This window comes from Diachasmimorpha longicaudata, chromosome 2 (assembly GCF_034640455.1).
Source record: "Diachasmimorpha longicaudata isolate KC_UGA_2023 chromosome 2, iyDiaLong2, whole genome shotgun sequence".
NCBI lineage: Eukaryota > Metazoa > Arthropoda > Insecta > Hymenoptera > Braconidae > Diachasmimorpha > Diachasmimorpha longicaudata.
Genome location: NC_087226.1, coordinates 9,951,395 through 9,957,879, shown reverse-complemented (window position 1 = coordinate 9,957,879; position 6,485 = coordinate 9,951,395). Strand labels below are relative to the sequence as shown.

At 49.2% G+C, this 6,485-nt stretch overlaps 1 protein-coding gene across 5 annotated transcripts in view; it reads right to left on the bottom strand.

Annotated features, from left to right (window-relative positions):
- LOC135173075 (homeobox protein orthopedia-like) overlaps nt 1-6,485 on the bottom strand; it is a 115,321-nt gene that overhangs the window by 70,568 nt on the left and 38,268 nt on the right. The gene's annotated exons all lie outside the window — the stretch shown is intronic.

Below are 6,485 nucleotides of genomic sequence, written 5' to 3'. Positions count from 1 at the left end.
CGTATTCCAATCGTTGCGTCAGAAGTTTGGAAGGGGAAGTTTATTCTCAAGTGTGAAAAGAGAGACACTGATCGAACGAATCAACCATAGTCGAGATGGAGGAATGGATAGGAGAGGTTTGGGGGATTGGTTTAAGAGGGCCGTCAGGGCTAAAACTCACCCAATAAAATGGTAATTTCTGTTTGTGAGAGTTAACCATGCGAGCGAGTCTGGAAATTCGAGTCTGTGCGTAACCTCTCCCTAACTCCTAAGACCAATATGGATGGGAATTGAATAGCTAGGGGGGGAATTTTATATGCACAGGGTGGGCTGGACCTATTCGACAGCGATATCGTTTGTTAGATTTCGAGTGTGACGTCTTATACATGAAGAAAAAAAAACTCGAATGCACGAAGGGAAATATTCAATAAAAAAATACGTTTCTTTTTCGGAATTCCAGAGTGAGTCCTGGTTGCAGGAAATTTTAGGGTTGCGTGAAAATTCCTAATGAATGAATGACTCCAAAATGGAGAAATGAACTGATTGCGATAAACAAAATTAAAGTAATTGCAATGTGGCTCTATTTTGCTGGAAAAAGTTACAGAAATTTCGCTCTTCGTTTGTCAAAAATAATAAGAAATTCATCGCTCTCTTTCAGACATAAATTATCCGAAGATACACGAAAGAATTCATGGAAGTCCGACGGAACAACTCAGGAGAGCGAAAATCATTTTAATGAAACGTTCAGCATGAAAATATTAAAAACCAAATTTTCCCAACATTATCAAGCAAATGGAATGTTATTGGGTTAAATGTCGAGTCAAGTTATATAAACTAGCTATCAACAACCACCGTAAAAGCTGTTTAGCATTATTAATTAAGACCAAAGACACACTAAGTTACCCAAGTACATAAGCAGAAATAATATTTACTCGGGCGTTCATTAAAGGATTCGTTCGGGCGGTGAATGCCGAGTGGGAGAGGAAGATGGCGCCTCAAACGAGCCGGATTCTCATTAAAATAACCGCACTGAGAGGGCACCCACCCTCACCACCTTCCCCTCCATCACCGACTAGCCCTTGCCAGTATAATAAGAGAATTCGTTTGGTTGTGGCAGTTCACAAGTGATCCACATCCCCATAATTACATGTGGAGAGAAAGGTTGAATAAAAATTACGGAGAAAATAGTGGCAAATTTAACTGTACGAACGGTAGCAGTTAAGTAAAACGTCATTCGACGAAAAAATACATTTTTATGGAGAATATTTTGCAATTACTCAGTATAAAAAAATATTTTCATTACCATGCACGAAATGTTAAATTCGGAAAATATTACTTTCACGTTCAGCTTCACTGTTGGAAATTTTACGATAATTATACACAAATTCACACTTAAACTTGTAATGTTGAAAATTTCAATTCAATTTAAGATAAAATTGTTAAGCGAACCTCCCATTCAGTTTGACAGTTGATGACAATTGGGACTTTCAAATGATATTGTCACCCATATATAAATGAAATGTCATTTTCAAATTTGAAATGAAATCTCAAATCTCAAAAACATCCGCAAGTCTTATTCCCACCATTAATTAACATATTCGCTAATTTGTCCCCTCGTTTTTCCGGCAGTCCTATTCGCAAATTTTCCTTGTTCCACGACAACTGAAAAAACTCTATCACTTTTATATTTTTACAAAAGCACCCTTTAATACCCGCGACCCAATTATTTTGTCCATCGCTATTCGCAAAATACAATTCTTTTTTCATCGACTTTTCAATTGAATTTACAAACGTAACGAATAAATGAAAAAAAAAGGGGGACTACCGGCACAATGAAATCGCGAACAAAAATTTTTCATTTCGACTGAGTTAATCTCATCGCGACTCTAATTGTCATCGCTCGTACGGAGAAGGGGGAGGATAAAAAAAAAAGCTGTTGAAAAAATTCGAGAGAGCATAGAATGAATCGTACCGATCACAATGCTGAAAAAAAAAAACCAATGTACAAATGGTCACGAGTACCGAGAGCGGATGAAATATCTGTATATGTGTTGGCTATGCCGGAAAATGAGTATCGGACAAATACGGCATGATTGTTTTTGCCGCTAATTGCGCGCTTTTTCATGGTGGCGGGTTGAGGAGAGAACGCTGTCCCGCCAAACTCGCGTTAATTTGCATTTCAAAGCCCCCATATAATCGTAGAATAGTGAAGTAGGGGGGGGAGGGGGTGAAGAAGGGAAATAAAACGGACTTTATTTAAAAGTTGACCATTGGCGCGCTTCCGCACGGTGTGATGAGTACATTTTTTTTCTGTATTTATTTATTTTGACGAGCTTCCAATCAAATTTCACGCTCGCTGTGGCGAAATAGAAGTCATAAATTCGACAAAAATATGAGACAATTTTTCTCCTTTATCTCATATGTAATCGGGGTAAAAAAATATTTGGCTGTCAAATACCCTGATTACTCTGAAGAGTGATTAGACGATTCAAAATTATTTTCAGAGAATTAACTCGTCCAGAGAAAATTTATTTATTTTACTTATTGACCAGTGTCTTATAAACCTTTTGAGGGTCATAATGGTTAGATGGTATTGCTGTTCAAATCGTAAAGGTCTGATAGAAAGACAATTTTCTTGAAAAATTGTTTAATTACCACCGTAAACGGTTGCAATTGGGCAAAGCACATCACGAGATGCGGATGGAGAAGCGGATGTGTGGTGACAGTGTCGCCAGGACACCCCATCAACTCGATGGGAAATTCCCCAACCGAGTCTAGCCCCGGACCTGACCCTCGGAGGCTAATTACCCTCTCGACCATCATCAGTTTGGGGAACACCCCAAACCCTGGTCATCTACAGGCAATAAACCATTATTTAGAGACTGGGGAACTCCCCAGAACCGGCGCATTCCGAACCCTAAACCAGAGATCCAAAGGCGTTCCCTTTCCTACACTTTTTCCTTTATAAGCCCACACTCTTCCCGATCTCTAGACAGTCGTTCCTCTACCTTCCTCGGACACACTACTCCCGATCTACCTTGGACTTACCATTCAGTGTATCTTCGAAGAGGAAATAAAATATTCGACCACCGCACTGGCGTGAATCTCATTCAATCACCTGCTCAATCCCACAAATTGGTGACCCCGACGTGATCCAGCGGAAGTTCGTGGACACTGAGCACCAGCAGACGCCACATGGTCGTGGAACGAGAGCGGCCACTACAGCAACGAGCACCATCCGACGAGTGCCCCTCACCACCATCGCAGGACACGTGGCCTCCACAACAGCAGCAGAACCTGATGGAGAGTACGGCCCAAATCAACCGAGTAGCCGTGCAGCTAGGAGAGTTCACGCCGGAGGACCCTGAACTCTTCTTCGGCATCGCCGATCGCAGTTTTCACGCAGCCGGGATCACTTCCGAATCAACAAAATTCGGCCACATCTGCGGGAAGCTCTCCAGGTCAAGGTACGCCACCGACGTGAGGGACATCATCCTGAACCCTCCGGCGGACAACCCCTACACTTATTTAAAAACGGAGCTCATAAAGCGCCTGAGCTCCTCCCAGGAGGAGAAGACGAGGAAACTCCTAGAAGGCGCAGAAATGGGAGACATGAAACTGTCTCAGTTTCTGCGCCACCTAAAAAACCTGGCGGGACCCAACTTCCCGGACGATGCTCTCCGGACACTGTGGGTCACGCGCCTTCCGGCCGACGTCCAGGTGTTATTGGCCACCCAGCGCAAGGCCTCCCTCGACGACGCTGCAGATCTGGCCGACAAAACCATCCAGATCCTGAGACCAAGGATCCCACCTGCTGCTCCACAGGTCGCTGAGGCAGCGGCGCACAGCATTGAGGCGCTCCTGAGCCTCAAGCTGTCCCAGTTGGCCCTCAACCTCGAGGAACAATTCGGCGACTTACGCTCTGAAATCGAGAGCCTGAAGCGGTCGAGCAGAGGAGACGGAGGATCCCCCCGCGGCCGCAACGTCAGGCGAGAGAGGTCCAGGTCGCGCTCCACGCACCGGCAGCACGGAACCGACCGCATCTGTTGGTACCATCGGCGCTTCGGACCTGAGGCTAAAATGTGCACACGACCGTGCAATTTCACCGCTCAGGGAAACGGACCGAGCAGTCACTAATGGCGGGTAGTGACTCTGCCTCGACGACGCGCCGCCTATTCATCACCGATCAGGAAACCAAGGTACGTTTTTTGATCGACACAGGAGCCGACTTGTGCGTTTTCCCACGACGGTTAGTGCGCGGGCCGCAACGCAAGTCGACTTATCAGCTCTCGGCGGCGAACGGCAGCACCATTGCGACGTACGGGACGGTCTCCTTGGACCTCAATCTGAAGCTGCGGCGAGCATTCCCGTGGAGCTTCGTCATCGCCGACGTCTCCAAACCCATCATCGGAGCAGACTTCCTGTTCCACTACGGACTCTTGGTGGACCTCCGCAACGGCAGACTCGTGGACTCCATCACCTCGCTCACCTCACCCGGGCAAGTCGAATTGGTTAATTTATCAAGCATTAAAATAGTTACAGGTAGTTCTCAGTACCACGAGCTCCTGCAACAGTTCCCCGGCCTCACCAGACCCGATGGAACCGGGACATCCCCGCGGCATGACACCAAGCATCACATCCAGACCACTCCAGGACCTCCAGTCGCCAACAAACCACGACGTTTGGCCCCAGACCGCCTGGCCGATGCCAAAAAGGAGTTCAGCGCCATGGTCCAACGAGGTACAGCCCGACCATCGAATAGCCCATGGTCTTCACCTCTCCACATGGCCAAGAAGAAGACGGATGACTGGAGACCATGCGGAGACTACCGTGCGCTCAACGCTCGCACCGTTCCGGACCGCTACCCAGTGCGGCACATCCAGGACTTCGCGCAGGCACTCCGAGGCAAGGAGATCTTCTCCACGATCGACCTGGTTCGGGCGTACCACCAAATTCCGGTCGCCGAGGCGGACATCCCGAAGACGGCGATCACCACACCATTCGGTATGTACGAATTCCCCTACATGTCGTTCGGTCTTCGCAACGCCGCCCAGACCTTTCAACGCTTCATCGACGAGGTGCTACGGGACTTGGACTTCTGCTACGCGTACATCGACGACATCCTGATAGCCTCCGAAACACCAGAACAACACCAACAGCACCTGGGGACCTTATTTGAACGCCTCCAATCCTACGGCCTCCTCATCAACCCACAGAAGTGCGTGTTCGGCCAGCCTGAGGTGGAGTTCCTGGGCTACCTGGTGTCCAAGGAGGGCACACGTCCATTGCCGAAAAAAGTCCAAGCCATCCTGGACTATCCAGCACCAACAACGGCGAAGCAACTCCGACAGTTCCTGGGTATGCTGAATTTCTACCGGAGATTCATACCCCGGACTGCACAGGACCAGGCACCACTCAACGAGCTCTTGGTGGGGAATATCAAGGGCAGAACTCCCATCAACTGGACTCCGGAAGCCCAGACGGCTTTCACCACCTGCAAGGCCAGACTAGCTGACGCAGCGCTCCTGGCTCACCCCAAGGCCGACGCCAACCTCGCGCTCATCTGTGACGCCTCCAACCACACCGTCGGTGCAGCATTGCAGCAACGAGTCAACGGGGACTGGGAACCATTGGCTTTCTTCTCGAAGAAGCTCAGTCCAGCACAAACAAAGTGGAGCGCATTCGACCGTGAGCTCCTGGCAATCTACCTCGCCATCAAACACTTCAGACACATGGTAGAGGCCAGGACCTTCACGATCTTCACGGACCACAAACCAATCACGTTCGCATTCCGGCAGAAGTTGGAAAAGGCTTCACCCAGACAGGCACGGCACCTGGATTTCATCGGGCAGTTCTCCACCGACATCCAACACGTGTCCGGCAAGGACAACGTCGTCGCGGACGCACTATCCCGCATCGACGCAGTTTCGTCACCATTGGACTACACCGCCCTGGCGTCATCACAGCAGGCCGATGACACAATGAAAACATACCTACGCTCAGGATCAGGCTTGCAACTCAAGCAAATCCAGATCCCAGGAGCAGGCGTAGCTGTCTTCTGCGACACGTCATCACCATCACCAAGACCATACCTGACACCTCCATACCGCCGAGCAGCCTTCAACATCATCCACAACCTGGCTCACCCTGGAGTCAAAGCCTCGGTCAAACTCGTGACTCAACGTTACGTTTGGCCGTCCGTGAAAGCAGACTGCCGCGAGTGGGCTCGCGCCTGCATCCAGTGCCAGCAGGCCAAAATCACCAGGCATGTCTCAGCGCCAGTGGGAGAATTCGCCCCACCATCTTCGAGGTTCGAGCACGTGCACATGGACCTGATCATCCTGTCCATCTCCGAGGGCTACCGATACTGCCTCACGTGCGTCGACAGATTCTCCAGGTGGCCGGAGGCATTTCCCCTGGAGGACCAGGAGGCACCCACAGTCGCTAGAGCCTTCTACGAGGGATGGATATGCCGCTTCGGAGTTCCCCTCCGCATCACCACAGAC